At 38.1% G+C, this 23159-nt stretch overlaps 1 long non-coding RNA gene across 1 annotated transcript; it reads right to left on the minus strand.

Annotated features, from left to right (window-relative positions):
• Positions 1 to 182: 182 nt before the first annotated feature.
• Positions 183 to 22315, minus strand: LOC145983417 (uncharacterized). Its single transcript, XR_014441250.1, has 3 exons — positions 22193 to 22315; positions 1571 to 1771; positions 183 to 344 (listed from the first exon to the last, which is right to left on the minus strand). It is a non-coding gene; the product is annotated as an uncharacterized LOC145983417 (long non-coding RNA).
• Between the last annotated feature and the right edge of the window lie 844 nt (positions 22316 to 23159).

Here is a 23159-nt window from a genome sequence, read left to right on the forward strand (position 1 = left end):
CATTGTAACAAAGTACGTTTATTTTTTGCTTTTACACTCAAAATAATATTTTAAAAAATAACAGCATGTCTACCTACTACATCAAAGCCCCGGAAGTGTGTTAGATAATAATCAGCAATAGACACACTGAGTATTGGTAATGGCTGGCTTGCAAAATAAGAAATCCAAATACATACCTTTAGCAAAGAAGCTAATATGTTTGCCTCAGAAGACTTATCAAATGCCAAGGTAGGTTCATCCAAAATTAGTACTTCTGGACTCCCCACCAGGGCCCTTTCAATGGCTATAGATTGTCTCTGCCCACCACTCAAGCATGACCCACCTCCGATTATAGTTTCATATTTCTGCATCCAAAGAAAAGAATGAAAATAAAACACTAAAACTACAACAAAGATATGAACACATTTCAATTTCAATGACATATTTTATCTAATTAAATCATCAAATGTAACCTAACTACATTAACATGTAACTCTTTTCTTTGTGTTTGTAAGTGGGTATTTCCTTGAACTTTCAAACATTGCTTCTGTTCCTCATCAGTAGGCCTACGATTTTGATGCAAATGCATCTGTTTTTTGGTAAGGCAGAAACATTGCTTAAGTAGATAGGAACGTGTTTTACACATAAGTGAATAAATTGGGATGCCTTTGTTAGGGCATTCCTTGCAATTTTTGACCCTTTTTGGAGTAAAGGTCATTTTTTAAACTGTTTGTCATTTTTCGGCCTTTTAAAAATCATATTATGCATTTTTCTACAGTTTGGTGAAAGAAGGGGCATTTTACATGCAAATGTAACCCTTTGAAGGAGAGAGGTGCCTTCAGAACAGTTCTGAACAACTGTATTTGAAGTAACAAAGAAATTCTGTGCAGTATTGTTGATTCAAGCTGTTGTGTAACAATTCAACTCAAGCAATGTGATTTTCCCCTCTATCAGTAAATACATTGTCGCCAGAGGGATTACTGTTAAAAAAACAAGGGATACAAAGTTTTGTGCTCTGTATTGGATATTTTGTCAGTGAAGCAAGTTGCACTCCATGGAATTGAAAGTGACTTAACAGCTAGTGATGTTCATTTCAAGTATGCTCCTCTTGTGTCGGTGGAAGTCGAGATAATTTTTTCCATGTACAAGGCTCTCTTGTCCGACAACGGACTGCAATCATTCACTTTTGAAAATTTTCATATGATTTTCGTTGTGTACTGCAACTCAGTACTTAAAGTATAAAAGATGTACATTTTGAAAATTTGTGCGTTTACAGTATAAAAAGTATAAAAAACTTACGTGAGTGAAGAAATTAGTCGATGTTGCCCATCACTAGTCTGCATTATACAAACCCTTATATGTATACTCAGTCCTATTGTGTTTCATTTAACACATCAGATGTTAGAATACAAGGAGCATAAATTTTAAAATAAGTTTAGACATTATACAATGCCAGGAAATTTTCATGTAATTTAGGTGCAGAAATTGTTACATTAAACACAGAATGTTGTGGCTGCAGTTAGAAGCATCATAACCATATTGCCCACCATTACAATACAAACATAAATACTACATATGTAGTACTACTAACCTGAGGAAGAGTCATGATAAAATGGTGAGCATTTGCTGCTTTGGCAGCTTCCACAATTTCCTCCTGTGAGGCAGACTGTTTTCCGAACCTTATGTTCTCTGCAACTGTAGTTTCGAAAACGACTGCTTCGTGCCTTACAGTGTGAAACCTTCTGAGCCAGGTTACGTTCACTTTCTTTATGTTTACTCCATCTAGCCATATCTAAAAAGGGAATAAATAAATAAATTTATGTTTTATTTAACATATCAGACATCAGAACAAAAGATGCACAAGTTTTCACATTTTATAATAAGTTTTACCCTAGAATGAACAGGCTGGGTCTGCAAGACCCAGGTGGTAATGTTCCCTTGAATCCCAGATAACGTTTTCAACATACTGTACTGTCACGCTGAGTACCTTCCCTCTACATTCGGTAGGTGTCACAAATTGTATCGTCGAGATCGCTACTGCATCAGCCATTCTGCTACATGTGTTGAAACTTAGTCCAGGTCTAAGAGCAGTGACGTGCACTGAGGAGTAGCTACGCAAGCAATCTCACGTCTCTAATTATTTTCAAATCATAATATTTATTGTCTTCAAGCCTCAGTTCATATGCAACACTTCTTTAAACGTGCTTCTCATCCCTCGATGTGATCAGCTGACAAGCCTGGATACCCTAGCTGGCTCTTCCTCCACCTTACCAGATCCAGGTATAGACAACCCCCTCGAAGGGAAAAGCAAGATTTCTGCCTGTACCTCCCTTACCCCTGCTCCAATGGTTGAAAGCCCGTGGTTTCAGGTCCTCCAGTCTATCTCCTATAGGACAGATAGGGGATAGTTTCCCTTCGATTCCTTTGTAAATCCTCTAAAGAACTCGGGGGAAAATTTTCTGCAGTACTTATGTTCTCTGTATTTACACAACTTTTTAAACGTTGTACAATATGTATGTATAATATGGGATGTAGTTTTACTTGTATTCTGTGCAGACAAAAATGTTAGTTTCTTTTCTTTTTTCAAATATGGAATATATAATAATTAAATAACAAATATTGTCTCACACTCTCTCTCGCTCTCATTTTAGTAATGTTTTATTTAAATATACTAATAATTTGGCCTCAATAAAAAAATTGGTAAGCTAAACAGTCATAAATACGGATGTATTTATTTATTTTATTTATTTGCCAGAGAATTCCAAATACAGCTTTGGCCATTTTACATTAGAATGTAATAACAATGGAAATAAAAAAAAACAACAATGGAAGTAACAATAAATAATAACAACATAAAATAACATACCTAATCAGGGTGGCTACAAACAAGCAGAAATGAAATTCCCTGACTTTTCCAGGTTTTCCAGGACAAAATTTACATTTTTCCCTGACAATTACAAACTAAACTAAATCGATGTTTTTGCAAATGGAAATAATAAACTCATACAGATCCACGTATGGTTTTGTTAAGTACCAATATTATCTTCTATGAAATTGACTTAATTTCTCTATTCTCTATGATTTGAATTCAAACTACAAAATAGTGAATTTGGAAAATTATTACCATTCACAAGCTAGGGAAGGATTTCGGAATTTTGTCATACGCAGCAAGTTTAAAATAAATTACTTGATTATTTTTAAAGTTACGACTAAGTGAGATAAGAGTGAATGATTAGAAGCCAGCGTATTTTCGGAACAGCTACAGGATCTTTCACTTTGCTAGTCAGCGAGCCTAAAATTCCACTCGTGAATGCGACGACGTAGCAAGTTGCGCAGAAAGAATGCTCAGAAATCACTTGTGCGTGTAAACTCGAGGTGATAGGATCGGGTGTTTGAGTTTCGCGTTCTTGCCGGGCCATTGTTGTTTTCTACAATCTTTTGTTGAAGACCGGGTAGAAGTGCTATTTTCAATTACGTTTCACGTGAAGAATATGCCTCCTACACACTCCAAAATATATCATAGGACACTTAAGGGACAAACGCGTGAAGTTGTCGCGAACGTATTGAAATTTATGCAGCAGGAAGCCGACCAAAAGGATCTGAAGTTGCCTCTGAAGAAAGTGATGGACCGTGTTTGTGCTGCAACTGGTGTCTCTGTAAATACAATAAAATCAATTAAAAAGGAAAGTTCACAGGTTAATGCGGGAACATCCTCGTCATATAGCACGCCACGTAGAAATAAAAACAGACCGCGACCATGTACAAATATTGATGATTTCGATATGTGCGTTGTTCGAAGGACAATAAACGAATTCTATACCACAGACAAACAAGTGCCTACAGTAAAATCTGTGCTCTCTAAATTAAAGACTTCAATAGGGTTTAAAGGGCAGGCGTCTAGTTTGTTGAAGATTTTTAGAAAACTCGGGTTCAGGTGGAAGAAAGTGCAGAGTAATAGGCGCATACTTATTGAAAGAAATGATATTCGCAATGCGAGAATAAGTTATCTGCGTGCAATTTGTAGATATCGAAGGGAAGAGCGGCCTATTATTTATTCCGACGAAACATACATACACAGCTCTCACACAACCTCCAAAGCATGGTGTGACGACACTGTTCAGGGCCTAAAATCTCCAGTATCCAAAGGGCAATGCCTGATTATTGTTCATGCAGGCACCCACAATGGCTTTATCCCGAACGCCCTTTTGATATTCAAGTCTAGTCAAAAAACTGGTGATTATCATACAGAAATGAATTCAAACAATTACACGCGATGGATACGGGAAATGTTAATACCAAATTTACCACCAAATTCAGTATTAGTAATTGACAATGCATCATATCACAATGTCCAGAAAGAAAGAAGCCCAACCTCTAATAGTAGAAAAAGTGAAATGCAAGACTGGTTATTGAAAAACGGGATACCTTTTACTAATGATATGTTTAAACCTGAACTGTACAGTCTCATAAAACTACACAAATCAAAAACAAAGTCTTACGTTATAGATGACATAATGAGTGAGCATGGTCACACTGTTCTTCGTTTGCCCGCATATCATCCCGACTTGAACGCAATTGAGAAAATTTGGGGGATATGTAAACAAAATGTTGCCAATCGCAATGTCACTTTCAAATTGAACGACGTCTGGGAACTGTGCAAGGAAGTGTTTGCCGAAATTGGCGAGAAGGAATGGGAGCCCTGTTGCGGCAATGTAAAAAAGGCTGAGGAAGAATACATTCGATTGGAAGGTTTGCTGGAACCGGAAATTGAACGTCTCGCTTTCAGTGTTGGTGACAGCAGTAGCAGTGCAGACGATTCTGTTTCAAGTGCCGATGAGGATTCGTGTGACATGACAGATTCGGATTCCGAACTTGATGACATTGAGCAGTTGGAATAAAAAACAACTTTGTTTCACGATGACATTTGCGGCATTACAATACACAAGGTAAGTTTATTAAATTAAATTGTTTTGCGTGTGCCTTTCTAGTCCGATGTCTGCTTTGTGTCACTGTCAGCCGCCGTTCCTTCGTTTACTTGCAACACTGCATAACACGCGCTAACATCACTTGTTTCTCCTCCTCCTCCTCCCCCACAGCTGCAGAAAGCTTTGTGCGACTCGCTTCGAGCTCCTGCATAAGAAAACCTCATAGCTGTTCCGAAAATACGCTGGCTCTAAGAAATACAATTTGTAATTTATCAGTCTCCTTATACATTCTCGGTATTATATGTTGATATTTCCACTGAGCATGGACGTCCGCAGGATTTTTCCCAGGGAGGGGCGAGTAAGGTAATTTTTTTCCAGGGAGGCAAAGAACACATATTTTCCTCCAAAATAGTGATGCCCCCTCAAAAAACAGTTTCAGTATGAAATTATCATGTTTCTTCAACGAATTTATAATAATTAACATAAATTACTGTGATTGAAATGAAATTTTGTGTGAATCATATAATTTTTAGGTACACATTAATTTTCCAGGGGGAGCCGTGGTCCCCCCTTGCCCCCCCCCCCTTCCGGACGCCCATGCCACTGAGGTTTGGAACCCTCTGCTTGCAAGAACCATGAGTGCGGACTCATTTTTCAATGCATAAAGCTACTTCTCTCTTCTCTGTAAAGCAAACAACTTAACTCTTGCATAAGTGAAACAATTGAATCGAACAAAATAAAGTGTCATATTTCCTTACATTATCAATGGGATTTCTGCTTCAGTACAGTATATCCAAGTGAAGTACTGTGAAACTGACAACATGCAGTTATACCATTAATGCTGACGAAAAGGGTATGTAGGTATTAGAAATTTAACGCAAGGAATTTATAGAATTGCATTGTATAGGTACCTAATTTAGCTAACCACACATTAAAACGGGAACACACTAATAATAAAAGCTTCTGAAAGTTCATATACGAGGGGCATCCTGAAAAAAGCTCCAATGGTGCCTATACGCAGCACTAGTGGTCGGAGAGCGACACACACACACATGCAGGCAGGAAGAAGTGACATGTAGCTGTAATCTGGTACAGTTGCAATGCAGCAGTTTTAGGACAGTTCTAGGTTAAAGACTACAGCTCTCATACAGTCTCTCACCAACTGCGATGTAGCCTACATTGCACACTTAGAATTTGGCACAGAGCCACCAGCAGTCGTGTGAGGTGTGCAGACCGGACGTCGTGCAGACAATTCACAGAAGGCCAATCGAATGTGCACAACCCCAAACAGCTGAGTACACATGGGCCCTTTGCATCACTTCAGGTGAGAGATCTTGGACCACTCCCTGTACAGCCCTGGCTTTGAATGTACAAACTTTCATTCTTTGTTTAACTGAAGAAGTTTCTGGCAGGGCAAGGATTTGACAGCTACACTGCGGTAGATATAGTTCCAGTCCTTGCTGTCAGACACATATACCATGGGCATACAAAATTTAGTGCCATGCTACGACAAATGCCAGAACAACGGTGGTGATTATGCCGAATATTAGGTTAGGACTCACTGTTACTAATGCAATTAATTACAACTGATATTCTTGTTTTATTCATGCCTAATCGGTAGAGACCTTGATATTTTTTATATATTTTTTAAATTGGTATATTTTCTTATTTTTTATTTTTTACTATACGGTGTTCTTTTTCCCAAAATGCACATTTTAATTTTAGCGCATTTTCTGGCAAATATCTGAAATTATACCTTCATGGTGTTTTTAAACTACTGTTTCAAATTGTAAGTCACATGGCTTACGCCTCTTCGTGAGAGTTTGATATCTTGAAAGTTATTTTGGGAAAGTTATTTTCCATACCACCTTTTTTAATTTTAAGGTAAGTATTTTAGATAATGAAATCTTCCCCATATATACTGAAGGGTGCATAATGACCGTAAGTGGCGACGCACCCAAAAAATAAAAATCAATCAATCTCACGTGACAGATACAGATATATTATGGCACCAAAAATTGGCATTATCTTTTTTTTTGACTTGTTAGTGTTACGTTTCCCAAAATTCACGTTTTTGTTTTAGAACATTTATCTGCCAAATATACTGAAACATAATACTCCATTGGCTTTTAAACTATTATTTTAAATTGTAGGTCACATGGTCTAGGTATTTTCGTAACAGTTTGATATGTTGGAAATAGATGTTGAGGAAGTAAAAGTAAAGTGCTGCCCTGCACTTTTCCATGAAGGTGTATAGTAGGGGTGTAGGGCCCCACACTTTCTTGATCACGGCTGAAGGTAGGGGTGATGTGATGAGCAGCACGCTCCTGGCTACCTTTATCCCTCAATGTTTCCTCAAGGTACGAGCTTCATGTGATGCTGGGTGGGCGCTTGAGCAGTTTGAATAGGTGGAAAACATCCCGGTTCACCCCCGCAGGGGATCGACCCTGGATATATGGTATCATCAGAGTAAGGTCGTACTGGCCCGATGATACCATATGATGTCATGGTGCTGATTACGAAATGAATGTCCTGTTTGGACCTTCATACACTTATGTTTGGGCGGAGACTCTGACACAGGTCTGGAGCAAGCCTGAGAAATTCATATTGATGACCAACCTCCTCCCTTCTCCGTAACATATCCATGCCACATTTCCGAACAGAGTTTCACATTTTGGCTCATTATGTATGGCACCCAGGAACATGAAACATGTCACGTTTTCTTGAGAAACGTCCATTCTTTGAAAGGAATACTAAAGTTCGCGCCTTCTTCCCAAATAGCGGGAGAAGAGGGGGCAAACTCCACATTTTTATGTTTTTTTTTTTCCAGTGAAATTCTGGGGACGTGCCACACCCAAGACCCCCTTCCTTGGTCCGGTGTTCTGAGTTGTACATGGTTGCATGCGCTGATGTTTTAGCTGCAAAACAAAAGTTATCCGAAGTAGATTGCTAACATAGTGCCCGAGTTATAACAATTTTCCTTTAAAGAGTGTTTGAATTTAAAATTCCCGCCGAGAAGCTTGGGCGAGAGAAATTTCTCTCCCTCTGCTCCTGCCATCACTGGTTTCCGGCGCCGTGTTTATGTTGCGCATAAAAGGGGCTTAAAAGTTGAGGCTGAAACTTATGAACGAGATTTCCTCTTCCCGTGCAGAGTTCCATAACGATATCTTTAAATAAAAAAATATATAAATAAAAAAAAATTAAAAAAGTCAATGTAAACGAAATTCCCTGACTTTTTTTGACACCTCAAATTGCCTGACTTTTCCCGGTTTTCCAGGTCTGTCGCCACCCTGCTAATTTTTCCCCTTCATACTTCGCGTTTGTGCATACATACATATAAGATAATTTAGGCAAGAGAACATGCATTCTAATTGTTGTTGTTGGTTTGGTTATTTTACTTTATCTTTCTGCCACATTTGGTTATCGCGAAAATGAGGATGAGTGATGATATAATGAAATTGATGAAGGGACCTCACAAAGAACAATTCAGGCCGGTATTCGAACCTGTGACGAGCGCGCATTCTTGTTTCTATGTGTTGTACTCTGCAGTGAATAATGAAATAACTTGGAATGAAAAATGTATCCCAGAACCAAATGAATATAACTGAAGAAAGTAGAAAAAAGTGTGTTTTTTAACATGTTTATCTCCTCTAATATATTAAATTTTTGCCACCTCTCATCGCTTTTTCTAGCTATATAGATTTAATTGCGAAAAGTAGCTAATGAGCTTATGGAAGTCACAAGGGACGATCATAAACAGAGAACTCTGGACTCCCGATTTCATAGTGCCCTGCAGATGTATTGGGAGGAAATTATTTGTATTTTCCCCCCTTTCTTTAGCGTTGCTTTTCCATCACTTTACCTAAATTCTGCCATGACGATGAACGTTGATTAAATTAAACGGATGAAGAGTGGTTACAAAGGAACACTCATGCCCAGGCCAGGGCTCGAGCCCGGATCCTTCAGTAATGAGATCGTGAGATGGAGAAATTAGGGAAATAAAGCAATGCAATTTTTTTGAAAAAATGTTGATCATATACAAATATGGTGTTTCAAAAATCCAATTGAAATTTACGTGCCACTGAGTAAATACGCAGTTTGCTTTGAAGATATCCACATTTTTTTACAATTTGTATTGAAAGCTAGTAAGAGCTCTCTCTCTTACATATTTACATATTCTCCATGTTCAAATAAAATAATTTTAAGATTTCTTGAAATTGCTTGGACACTCGATTATTATTAATATTACATGTTCTACAGGGTGTCTACCAAAATAACAAATCCAAAATTCTTGACTTTTAATGACTTTGTTTGACCTTTCTCTTGACCTTTTTCCCCCTTTCTTAACATTCATTTAATTGCCCCTACTTAGGTAGTTGAAAATTAAGAAACTAGATATTTTTATTCAATAATAGTCCCAACCACAAGGCCGGTTAAGATGAAAACTAAAGCTGTACTTTAAGAAGAGATTTATTTACCCTTGCTAATTATTAATGCATGTAAAAATTAATGTTTCTGACTTCATCCTGGATAGGGAATGGCCACATTACTTTATTTAATATGTTTACAAAACTTCACACATACAAGAATGTAATTCTTAAGAAACAAACATTAACAAATCTTAAGCACAACTCAATACAATTTTAGATTTTCAAACATTCACTTTTATCAAATTGCAGTACAGGTATACAGGTAATGGACAAAATAATATGAACACCAATGCAATTGCAGAAAACTTGTATTAGTAGGGGGTTGCCCCCCCCTTGCCTGAATGACAGCTTGTATCCTACGTGGGATAGACAAATAAAGGTCCTGTACAGTGTGAACTGGAATACGTAGCCACTCCTCGCACAAAACAGTCTCAAGTTCCGAAAGTGTCATTGGAGGTGGAAACCGATTACGCACTTTGGCCTCCAAAATACCCCACAAAGGCTCAATGATGTTAAGATCGGGGGACTGTGGACACCAGATGAAATGTTCTACCTCATCACTGTGCTCATCAAACCATGCATCAACGCACCTAGCAGTGTGAATAGGGGCGTTATCATCTTGGAAGATGGGGCATGCATCGGGAAACAAAGTCTGAACCATGGGATGGAGGTGGTCACCCAGGATGGTGCAGTACTTCTCTGCGTTGATTCTCCCACGCAGGACGACAAGTGGGTCAACACCATTCCAAGATATAGCCCCCCCAAACCATCACAGACCCCCCACCATGTTTCACAGTAGGCACTAAGAAGTCAATATCAAATGCTTCAGCAGGAGTTCTCCACACACAAACACGTCCTGTTGTCTGAAATAATGTGAAAGACGATTCATCCGACCATATCACATGTTCTCATTGCTGCTGTGTCTAATTCTTGGCACCACCTTCTTCGTGTCACTGCATTACGTGGAGTCACCAACGGTTTGGGGATGGCAACTCTGCCATGAATGTTCACAGAATGCAGCTCCCTTTGAATGGTTTTCCTTGATACAGGGTCCTGGAGGTGATTGTTCATCTCTGCGGTTATCTGGGACAGTGTTGTCTTGTGCTTTCGAGTCACTATTCGCTTCAACGCACGTCGATCCCTGTTGGATAACTTTGTTTTTCGCCCACTATTCTCCTTTGCAGACGTTGTCTTTCCATGTTGTCTGTAGGCTGTCAGAACAGTTGACACTGTGCTCCGTGCTACACCAACAAGTGTAGCTGTTTTTGCCACAGATGCTCCAGCCAGGCGGGCTCCTATGATCATGCCTCTTTTGAAGTCTGAAAGGTCGGACATACCTGCATTTGACGGATAGCTGACTGCTTGCATGCAACTCTCACACCAGCTTCTGATAGACTGATATGTTTGCTTTTATCGCCACTAGATGGTTGAAATCTCTGCTGAGTGTTGTTCCTTTTCCACGACGGTGTATATAGGCCTTTGCAAACCAAGGTGTTCATATTATTTTGTCCATTACCTGCATAACAAAACAATGCAAATTCACTGTACTGTGAAGAGCAAAATTCTTGACCATAAGCACAATTTCTTGACTTTCTTGACCTACCTTTTGATTTCTTAACATTCTTGACTGGTAGACACCCTGTTCTATGACTACATATTTAGATACATATTTTATCAATTATTGTTACATATTTATGTACATATTTTGTACTTTGATATTACATGAAAATCCAGGGTCTACTTATGACATTGATATTACATGGAAATCTGGGGTCTACTTATGACCATTCAACTGAATGTATTATTGGGCTGATGCATAAGTTTGTAGAATTTTTTTTACAGTGGCAAAAGTTTATTTTTTATTTTTTACTAATTTCAGATGAACAAAAGACATAAATTTATAGGTAATATATTTTTCTTCATTGTCTATGGCTGTCTACCAACACTGGGGTAGTTTTTCAATTCAGTGTCTGAAGAAATCAGTTTATTGGGGGTTAAAAGAATCGTCAAGCCAAGTTTAAGTTATTTCACTGCAGCATTTTTCTACTTGTCATTTCCTTGAACCTATATTCATAGGGTGCCACCTGACAACACCGACAACTTTTACAGTGTGTACAGGACATCAAGGCAAGCAACTTTTCTGTCACTATTTGCTCGTTTAATTCTTCTTTCGATGTTACAAGCAATCGAAATATAACATCTTCTGTCCTTAATGTATGCAATCCCATTCATAGCTTCGCAGTTGCAAATATCATTTACTTTTACTGCCGTTTAAAATTCTGAGAGCGATATAGCTTATAACATGCTATGGAAACGATATCATGCAAACAGTCACGGTTAAAAATTAACTTTTCCTTTATATAAAATGGATATCATAACACACAGCTATGTTGCTTATCATATTTGATGCATTTGCAAAGAGAAATGGGTAACAGTTCGTTATATCGGAGACACATTAAAATTGGACATTTTGTGTTTCTCATGGTTCGTACTTACGAATTGTGTATTGCGGAACATAGTTGAAGGTGCCATTATGCTTTTTACACGAAAATAAAATCAATATTTCACATTACGAGTAATTCTTTTGGTTCCTTTCTTCCGTTGCGGAACATACAATATGGCGTGCACAGTTGTGGATTATCGCGCGTCGTGCTTGTGTTTTGTGGGTATCCAGTGTTTCAACCTTCTTAACCAAAAAATACCTACTTTCATGTTCATTATGTCATCACAAACCATTGACGGATAGCCCCAAAAACCATTCACGATAGACCCACGAACCATTGACGGATAGCCCCAAAAAAAAATTCACGATAGCCCCATGAACCATTGACGGATAGCCCCAAAAACCATGCACAATAGCCCCACAAACCATTCACGATAGCCCCACGGACCATTTCCGGCAAAGTTTGGTTAGGTTAGCATAGTTAAAAAAAAAAGGCACGTTTGGAAATACTGGCGAGACCGTGACTTTCGACGCTCGCGCCATCTGCAGGTACATAATGGAAACAATGGCATAATGTTGTCGCTTTGCACAAAACGCAAGTTTATTACATCAAAAGTGCTTATTTTGGTAAAATTATCGTATCCGCAAAACATATTTCTTCAATTTTACAGGAGAAAGTACTTACCGAACTGACTTTCCGTACAATTTTGAAAGGTCGTGGTTAATTTATTTCGCCGGTAAATCATGTATTTTTGAAGATTAATGTCTCTCCAATGCACAAAAGCTGTTGCCTCTATGTCCTTCCACTACATGAATCAAATGTTGCGTGCGTGCCATGATGTAACCCCTGGTCAGTGTTTCCAAGCACACCATTGTTTTCCAAGAACATGACAATTTTGAAGAAGAAAATTTTAACTATGTTTGTCTAACCTAACTGAACCTAACCTTACCGTGCATGGTTCGTGGGGCTATTTATGAATGGTTCGTGGGGCTATCCATGAATGGTTCGTGGGGTTTTCGAACCTGAAAAAATATACATAATCAGTAACACGAAAGTAGGTATTTTTCGATGAAGAAGGTTGCAATACTGCATAACCACTGATAATCGACAATGCTAGTCACTCCATTATCAAACTACAAATTTTAACGCTTTCTAACCAAAATAAAAAATGTGAAAGACTATAACATTTTCAATGTGACTGATAATAATTTGAGCCAGTAAGCTGTCCTACATCTTTCACTAGCCAACCTCCATGGTGGAATGGTTACAAAACACAATACGAAGCCAGGGGTTCCAGAGCCTGGGCATGTGTGTTCTTTGTGAGCAGAGGCGAAACTACAAATTTTACTACACATTTTTATCTGGAGGAGGGGTCAAGTACCAGGACAAACGTGCCAATAATAATAATAGGGTAACAGTTTCATACATCGGAGACACATTTCTTCCATTTTACACAAGAAACTACTTACGGAAATTATTTTCGCCAAGGTTTAGAACGTTCGTCGAGGTATTTTCTTTCATTGTGGAATATATTTGATCGGGAAATCATGTATTTTAGTACAGGAGATATAGGTTTTTGGGTGGAACTAATTCCCACAAGGACAGGGTTTGAATTTTGTAGTTCGTTTTTTGTATCTTTTTGATATACTAAAAGTCTAGAAAAATCTGAGTGTGCAAAATAAGTTTTTTTGGCCGCCATCTTGAAAAACATCACAAATTAAAGAAAGTCATGTGTGGTAACAAATTACACGGTATTTCACGCTGGAAAATAATATAATAATGATTTTTAGAAGTAAAATGTTTATAAAGATGAAGTAGGTGTGTAAAAATATTTAAATTCCATTTTTTTTTCAGGTGTCTTCTTCATGTATTGACGTCTTCTAAGAAATTGAAAATGGCAGAAAGGAACTATATCTTGTGCTCTGAAAGAAAAAGCGAAACTTCAAAGTGTGTTAAGTTGTCTACTAAAGGTATACAAGGTATCATCAGTGCAAGTAAAATTCGAAAAGACAATATCCATGAGTTATTTGAACCATTACCTGATCACCCTGTGAGTGTCCATGTCGAATGACGCCGCCTGTACACAAATCCAAATAATATCAAGAGTGATATGAAATTGAAGTTGCTACTCAGGATGAAGCACTAGCCAGATGCAGTAGAGTATTAATGTCGGATATACCAACATTTACATTTAAAGAACACTGTTTGCTTTGTGGTCGCTTTATTACTGACAGTGAGAAACGGGTTAAATCTGGCGTTATACAGGCCCGTACAGTAATGTTTCAAAATTATGTTATGAAGGTGCGTAACTACAGAAATGATTTATGGTCAGCCAATGTTCAATCACGATTGCTATCAGTTAATGATTTACCAGCAGCAGATGCAGCGTAAATTTTCGAAAAGGTGACCCGATCCCAAAGAAGTACCGAGATGATTCCCAAGACGAATGACGTTGCAAGAACTTTGGATGACATAGCAAATAGTTTAAATTACATGTTACCTGCGGAAACATCGTATGTTCTTGACGGGGGTGCACTACTACACAAATTGCCATGGCCAAAAACTGGGAAATTTTCAGATGTGTTACAACTATATGCCATCTCGATGTAGAGCATCAGATACACACAAAACAATCATCAGTAACAGTGAAATTTACTGAGAGCTCTCCACTTCTTATTGGCAAAGGACCCTTTCTTTCGAATAATGAAAATAAACAGTGCTTTATAACAATGCTTGGGAAACATTTAAGTGAATGACAACACTGTGATTCATGCTACAGATAATGCTGACACACATGCTTTAACTGGATGCGATACCACAAGCTCCTTATTTGGTAAAAGTAAATAAGCAGCATATCGACATTTTTGGAAATGTGAGGAATTTAGCACTTGCGCTACTCTGTTTGGATCTGAAAATGCAAACAGAAAGGAACTCACAGATATTGGCACCAAAGCATTGGTATCATTGTACGGTGGAAATCCAAAGACAGAGACTCTGAACCTACTACGATATAATCTCTACTTGAGAAAAAAAAAAATGCCAAAAGTGAATTTAATATTGCAAGATTGCCACCTATGAAGATGGATGCTGTTCATCATCTTCTCCGCATACATTTACAATGTCTTTGTTGGAAAACTATGAACACCAATATTGCCAATCCCGAAGAGTGGGGTTGGAAAAAAGTAGGAGACAAACTACAGCCCATAACATGTGAAATGAGCCCTGCACTAGAGTTATTACTACACATGATCTGCTGCACCTGCAAAACTGATACAAATGAGCCGTGTGGTAGTGTTAGATGTACTTGTCGACTTTATGGTGTGGAATGTACTGAGATATGTTGTAACTGTTATGGTAGAGATTGCACAAATAGTGCACTGAAAGAAAGTGATTTAGAAGAAACTGAAGAAGACTATTAGATTTAGCTTTTCTCTTATGTAAGATGTAAGATACATATGCATTTGTAATATAAAATGCATTTTGTTCAACACTGCATAAGCTTTCAGTTTTTCGGCCACTATTTTGTTTTTGTTATTTATTTTTATTTTTTAAAACCAATCTCATAATCTTTTTCAGCAAGAAATTTTCCGTAATTTGATACCACACACGATTTCTTATGATTTTTTTAAAACAATTCAATATGGCGACTAAAAAAAATCAATTCGCACTCACATTTTTCTAGACTTTTAGTATGTCAAAAAGATACCAAGAACGAACTAAAAAATTCAATCCCCGTCTTTGTGGGAATTAGTTCCACCTATCACCTATTTTTTGCATATCTCTACTGTACTATTTTTCAAGAGAAATATCTCACCGACGCACAATTGCCCATTGCTTTCATTCATTTGCTTGCCCTACGACAACCGGATGTTCCATACATTTGATGATGTAAGCCCATGTCAGTGTTTCAAACTGCCTTTTTTTTTACTATGCTTGCCTAATGTAACCAAACCTAACCTAACCTTATCGGAAATTGTTCGTGGGGCTATCCGTGAATGGTTCGAGGGACTATCCTTCAGCTACCCATGCATAATGCATAATTTCCACCGGTGACGAACACGATAGTAGGTGGGTCTGCATACCCACAACGTGAGTTAAGATGTGCCTGCCATATTGTGTGTTCAGGAAGCTAAGCAAGGAATAAAAAAAACACTGAGAATGTGAAAAAATGTGTTTGTTTTCGTGTAAAAAGCATAATGGCACCTTGAACTATGTTCCGCAATACACAATTGGTAAGTACGAACCATACGAAACACAAAATATGCGATTTTAATGTATCTCCGATCTATGAAACTGGTACCAATAATAGTAATATAGTGGTGGTAGTTGTAGTAATAATAATAGCATTTAAAGATTACCATTACACGTTCAATTTCATATTAGCTAATAATGGAAAACAAGCACACAAACTGTATTTTAGAAAGAATATGCATGTCGAACATTATTCTTTTTGTACATATGTCACGTATACCTTTCATTTACAACATATATTTTACACATATGCAACATGTTAACACTAAATTGTGTAAGTATTCAAAGTTTCTTTAATATCGTATATTATTTAAATACTGATCAATTCATACGCCAAATTGTCTTTCAAATGCGCACGCTCCATTTCCTCAAAAGAATTGTTGGCATCATCATCATTCATTGGGTTTTTGTTGTTGTAAGTTTCGTCCCTTGGGACCTGACTTTTCTTGTGTGTTTGGTATCTCTGAGAAGATGAGTGTTTTGGATGAATTTTGGTCTAGTAGCACTCCCTGCAACTGCTACAGGGTGTGGGAGATGGATTTGCCCCTTCATTGGCTGGAGCGGGTAAGGTTTGGAAGGGATTACTGTCCCCTCCGGGAGGCTGTTTTTTGTTTAGCCAGTCTTTTGTGTGTTTCCTCCTTGGAGGATTTGTATGGCAGTGCGGCATCAGGTGTTTTGTTGGCGTTATTTGTTATGCAGGATACAGGTTAGTGTGAAAAACATTACAAGTGAAAGTACATGAAGGTAACTTAATATATAAGGTAGCGCAATCCGAAAATTGCCGATCATGCACGAGCGCGTGACGTCATGTGGGAGGCTTGGGGGCCCCTTCGGTTATGTTCGTTCGGGGCTTGGCCGAAGCAAACGGCCGCTATCATTTCTATGCGAGTTTCAGAGAGGGAAAGTGTTCCATTACTTTGAGGGGAATATATTAATTATCATACTTCGGGATGGTATTGAGGTATTCCTTTAATGATTAGTAACATAATTAAAACATGCTACTTTTAAAAGAGGGAAAATTGCACATGCAATATTACAAAGAAGGTTGTCCTTGTTCTCATTAGCATTTCAGATTTCATAAATCGTATTATGAATTTAATGAAAAACGTTGCATGCTAAAGAAGAATTGCATAGTGAAAGAGTTAAAAAGAAATAATTGATCGACAGATTTGGTTTATTTTTGCTTTTCTGTCATTTTTTTTAAATATAAAAGGAAAACCCATAAGCGGTAGTTCCCCCCCCCCCCCACGTCGTTCTCTTTCTGTTTCCACAAGCTGGCCTCTGTGGCGTAGTGGTTAGCACATCGTGCTTGAACGCCAGGTGTCCGGGTTCGAATCCTGGCCTGGGCATGGAGGTTTGTGAATGTTCATTCATCCATTTCATCACTCATCCCTATCTTCGCAAATTAGCCAAAAGTGGCACAAGAAGCGAAGTAAAATAAAGCAAATCAATCTTTGTTTCCACATATACAATCACATTTACTAAATTATCAATTTCCTCATTAAGGACAAATCAATGTCTTACCCAATTGGATTCGAACCCGGGACCCCTGGCATCGTAGTGCACTGTTCTAACAACTCCCCCACGGAGATCAATAGAGGCCTCCGAGGTACTACTGGCCTCACAGAATTTCACAGGAGTATTATCGGCTTATAAATTATGGAAATTAGAGTTTGGATAACAAATAAATAAAATATATAATATATAATCTATAAATAAAAAACACCCGTTCTTTATTTATAGAATTTCAAAGAAAGCGATAGTTTGCCAAACTAAAAAAATCCTATTTTGTTCTCACGATAAAAATAGAAGGCATAATCGAAATAAAAATTGGTAACTATAGATTGACACAGAATTGAATAAGCTGAATTTTGATGTAACTAGTTTTTATGTGGTTCTACTGGTTAACTTTTAATTGGAGACCAACTCTTGAATATCCGTAAATTTTAATCCGGTAGTAGTCCGGTATAATCTATTTACAACGCTTAACACAACGCAGTACAACAACCTAATATTTAGTTTTCGGTCTGAATCGTTCCTTCTTATTCATTCAGAACGTTGCAATAATTTCCAAGAAAATTTCAAATTTTACATAACATCAGAAAGTATTAAAATAATACTGATATACTTAAAATCCAATCTTTACCTTTCTCCATAATGTAACTTTATTTTTCAAATTAGCAAGTGAAAGGAGCAATATACAATCTAGATAAATTTTACTCTGCATTTGAAACTTACTCTGAATTCGAAAGAATCCCCAACCTTCTTCATATATTTATTTACTGTACAATAATTTACGGATCAAAGTTCCACATGCAAAGAAATTTTGGAGAGTTATATGTGGAGGAAGAATGACGAAATAGTTTGTAAGATAGTAGTTTCAGACTTTGAAAACGCAATTCCAGTTTGTAATTTGCATATATTTTAAATTTCTCTGGTTCAAATTTGGCTGCAAGTTATCGTTGTCATAGTTCTGAAAAGTATTTTTCATATTAAGAACTTTACATACACACGCGTGCAGAAGATGAGCCAAAGTGTACAAGTACTAATTTAACTAACTTAACCTACTCGAAATACTTGATGAGTGCTAGGAACATCAAAGTTAAATGTCTTAACCTACTAATTCGAGCCTATATAAATAGATTTATGATCACACAGTAAATGAAACGCTTTGAGAATATCGATGAAAATATCTTAGTTCTTAGTTTAATTAAACAATAAAGGAGAAAAGTTACATGAACTCACAATGATTGACCGTGCAAGTGTACGAATTATTATTCGTTAAAGGACTTTGTCCAGAGATTTTCCATTTCCATTTCCATGTGTGTCTGAGTTGTAGAACCGGAAAATATACTCCAAGGCTGATATGCGACACACATTTGTACATTAACGAAGTACGAGGCTTGTCCGGAAAGTAAAGATACAAACACATTTGCACGTTAAGGGAAAAATGTGTACCAAAGTTGGCAACACTGGCAGTAACCCTGATCCATACGACGAGGATTGGGAGTGACACGTATGTGCTGCGCTGAGTCTTGTGCGAGGAACACGCGTTGGAAATGGCAGCGACGATACCGAATCCCGCCAAGTGCAAAGTGCGCACCGTGATCAGGTTTTGAAGTCGCAAGGAAAGCGTCCATCGGAAATCCACCGAGAAATTGTGACTGTGTACGGGAACGTAATGAATCGTCAAAATGTGGTGAAATGGTGCCGTGCCTTCGCAGAAGGTCGACGTGATGTTCATGATTAAGAGAGAAGTGGGAGGCCGTCCGTGATCACTGACGACCTTCGCAATCGTATTGAAGCAGAGGTGCATGCGAATAGGTGGGTGACAATTCGAGAATGTGTGTGATGTTTCCTGACAGTTCGAAAACCACTATTCATGAAGTTGTGAGTGGGTTAGAGTACAGAAAGTTGTGTGCACGCTGGGTCCCAAAACATTTCACTGACGAACACAAAACCAAACGATTGGGATATGCACTGGACTTTCTTACTCGCTAAGCAGAAGAGGGAGATGCATTCCTGGACTCCATTGTGACAGGTGATGAAACATGGGTGTTTAACCATACGCCTGAATCCAAGCAGCAGTCACTGCAGTGGCGCCATAACCATTCTCCAAAAGCCAAAAATTCAAAACGTCAATTTCAACCCGCAAGCTGATGGCAACAGTTTTCTGGGATCGCCACGGCATCCTGCTGGTGGAATTCATGCCGCCTGGAAGAACGATTAATGCTGAAACCTATTGTCAGACGTTTAAAGATTTTCGACGTGCAATTCAGAACAAACGGAGAGGCATGTTGTCAAGTGGAATCCGCTTTATTCATGACAACACCGCCCCATGCAGCGAATGTCACCAAGGATCTGCTTGCAAAGTTTCAATGGGAGGTCCTTCACCATCCAGCATACAGCCCTGGCCTTGCACCCAGCGACTACCACCTGTTCATGTACCTCAAGGAATATGTTGGTGAAAAACACTTTGCCGACGACGATGAAGTCAGGGAAAAAGTCACAACTTGGTTCCAGATGCAGGAGGCGGATTTATACAATTCAGGGATACAAAAACTTGCTCCGTGTCTGAACAATTGTTTGAACAATGGTGGCACTTATGTGGAGAAATAGCCTGTGTATCAATGTATGAAATGTAACTTTAGTTGCGAGCAATACATTTCTTTTATGTCTTATTTTTGGTTTGTAACTTTACTTTCCGGACAAGCCTAGTAACTTGCATTACAGTAATCATAGATCTTGCTCTTTTTGACAGAAATGTACTACAAAGAAATAATGTAGCATCCATTGGTTTATATTGAGTACCAAATTAACCACAATGTATTTGTAAAATACCAAAATTGGACAAAGTTGCAAAAATTTCAATGATGGGTGTAATATTCACTCATGCAATATTTACCATCGTGCATACAGCACTATGTAACTCGAATTGAAGATGTAAGTGAATTTCATTTCCAATAGCGTGAAAGTCCATACGCGATCTTCGAAATGCACATTTCCGACAACGTTTTTCAAAATAATGTGAACATACAAATCACAATCAACATCGGTTTGTGTTAAATAAATAAATTTGTTAGTAATAATTATAAATCCAACTTACATAAAATGTACATAACAAATCAGTTAGGCTCACTACGTACTTCGCACTAGTTGAACACTTCTTTAATTAGTTAAAGCAGGTTGAAAGAGGTTGTTTGTAATCTTTAATTTATTTGCTTCATTATTCAGACGTGTGTTTCTTCTTTGTAAACGATCGAATATGTTTTCCAACAACGAAACATTGCTTGCAGTTTCTGTATATACCTTCGTCTATATATTTTTCTCTTTTTTGGCAGCCTAGTCTTTAGCCTGTTTAGGGCACGTCTCCTTTTTGCATGTCTTTCGTAGCGTACATCTCTGCAAACCTTATCAACACATCCTACAAGCGAATCATATTGTGAAGATAAGTGTTTAGGAGAACTGCACCACTTCCTCGATTATTTGGTACTAAAGTAATTGGGTGTAATTTTAGTGATGTCACTGCAGTTGGCTTCAGCACGTTCTTTGACGGAAAATACAGAAGTTCTGCTTTCAGATTGTGACGCTCCAGGAGATCTGAGAACTACAACCAGTATTTTCACTGACTTAACCAAGACGGCACCCCGTAGGTTTAAACAATCCACCTGACATCTCAATGCGACATCCCCTACAATTTCCTTTCCAACCTAAGTTCTCACTGTTATCACCTTATTTTGCAGGAAGCCCCCCACAGGTCACACTCGCAGCGCCTGAAATCGCAGGTGGGAGGAAATTTGACGGGAGGATCAGCTATCCCAAGGAACTATTTGAATTATTATGTGACGTCAGAAACCCCAATTTGAATCTCCAGAATCTTTAATATTTTCCGAGAAATAGACACATCAAATGCTAGCAAGCAACAACTTTAGTCGCGAACACAACACACTCGAAGTATTCTACCTCTGTAAGGAACATAAAAACCTTAGAACAGAATATCTCACCAAATATACATATCATGACCCGTGTATTTTGGGTTGAAATATACCTTAGATAACATGAACGGTAACACTTTACTATACCGGAGACGGATTTCTTCAAATTTACAGGAGAAAGTACTTACGCAAATCATTTTCTGTAGCGTTGTTGATGTTCGGGAATGTAGTTTTGATCCATTTTAATGCGAAAGCATGTGGTTTTCTACGAAAATCTATTTCCGACGCGCTATTGCTGCTGCGCATTTGCCTTCTGCACGAGAGCACAATACGCTGTCGTATTGTCCATATATGCTAAATTGAACAAAAGGAGTGCTAATGGAACCTAACCTAACAGGCCTAACCTAACCTAGTAGGCATACCTCGTCCCTGTGATGGTTCGTGGGGCTATCGTGAACTTTTGGGCTAACGTCAATGGTTTTTGGGGCTGCCCGTGGAAGGTTTGTGGGAAATAAGGAACAACAGTAAGTACTCGTTATTGTAAGAAATATACATTATTTTCGTTAGAAATTCATTATTTCACCTAAAGAAATGTTCCGCAATGCAGAATAGTACGTTAGCGATGTAAAAAATTGCGAAATAAATCATTGACAGGTGTCTCCGGTATAGTAAAGTACTACCCCCTAGGCAAACTGTTTGTGTATTGATATTTTCATCATTTAACTTACGCATCATCGTTGTCTATTATCTGCAGACATTCATCGTCCATTAGCGGTATGGAAACCATCCTCACTTTTCGTCCCGCAAACGTGTGACCGCCGAAATTCCACGGAAATATTTTATTTCCTCCCTTCACCACAATGCTCTTTTCGTTACCGTTTTTTCCCGCCAACTGTCGCTTTTTCTTCCTCTTCTTCTACTCCTTCCCACCGTCTTTTTGTGTACAACACAATTAACTCGGATAACTTGTCAATTTACATATTTATATAATATCACAATACCTGCAGATGTATATGTCAAGGATATTTTTGCAATAAATGTTTTAAATAACTTTCTATCTTTATTTATGCGATAGCATGGAGAATATATATAATTTATCGCCATCACTGGAAATTGTCCATGCGTGCAGCCGCCGTCACATCAAAATGTCCTTGTGCATAACAGTGTTGCCACATGAAGGGAACTTTCCCTTTTTGAAGGGAAATTTGGAGCTAATTTTAAGTGAAAAGGGAAAAGGGAAAATCGATGAAAAATAGCGAATTTTCAGGGAAATTTTAAGACAGACTAAACATTAATTATATTAAACATTATAACAGATTCCAGTTTTGAAAATGAGAACTTATTATTTTTATTTTTATTTTGTCGCATACTTTGTTCTGAGAGGAAGGGTGGAATTTGGGTTGACCCACATCTGGCTACCGTTTGGGACCAGAGGTCTTTGGCCATTCACCCTTATGGGAGTGGGAGTCCGAGGGTATTGTTTATTTAAGCTTTCCCCGGTTCTCTGAATTTTGCCTCAAACAGTACACGTGCAAACCATAAAGTTATCTTTGTCGCAAACCTATCTTTACTTCAGTCTTCATTGGACACTGGGTGGGTTATTCATCGTGTGCGAGTGTTTGGTGGAAGGCTGGCCCGTCTTTGACGACGCAAGAACAAGGGAAGCAAAGGAAACTATCTGCAACTCCAGAATAT

This window comes from Lepisma saccharinum, unplaced genomic scaffold (genome assembly GCF_977018435.1).
Source record: "Lepisma saccharinum unplaced genomic scaffold, izLepSacc3.1 HAP1_SCAFFOLD_892, whole genome shotgun sequence".
In the NCBI taxonomy this organism is placed as follows: Eukaryota; Metazoa; Arthropoda; class Insecta; order Zygentoma; family Lepismatidae; genus Lepisma; species Lepisma saccharinum.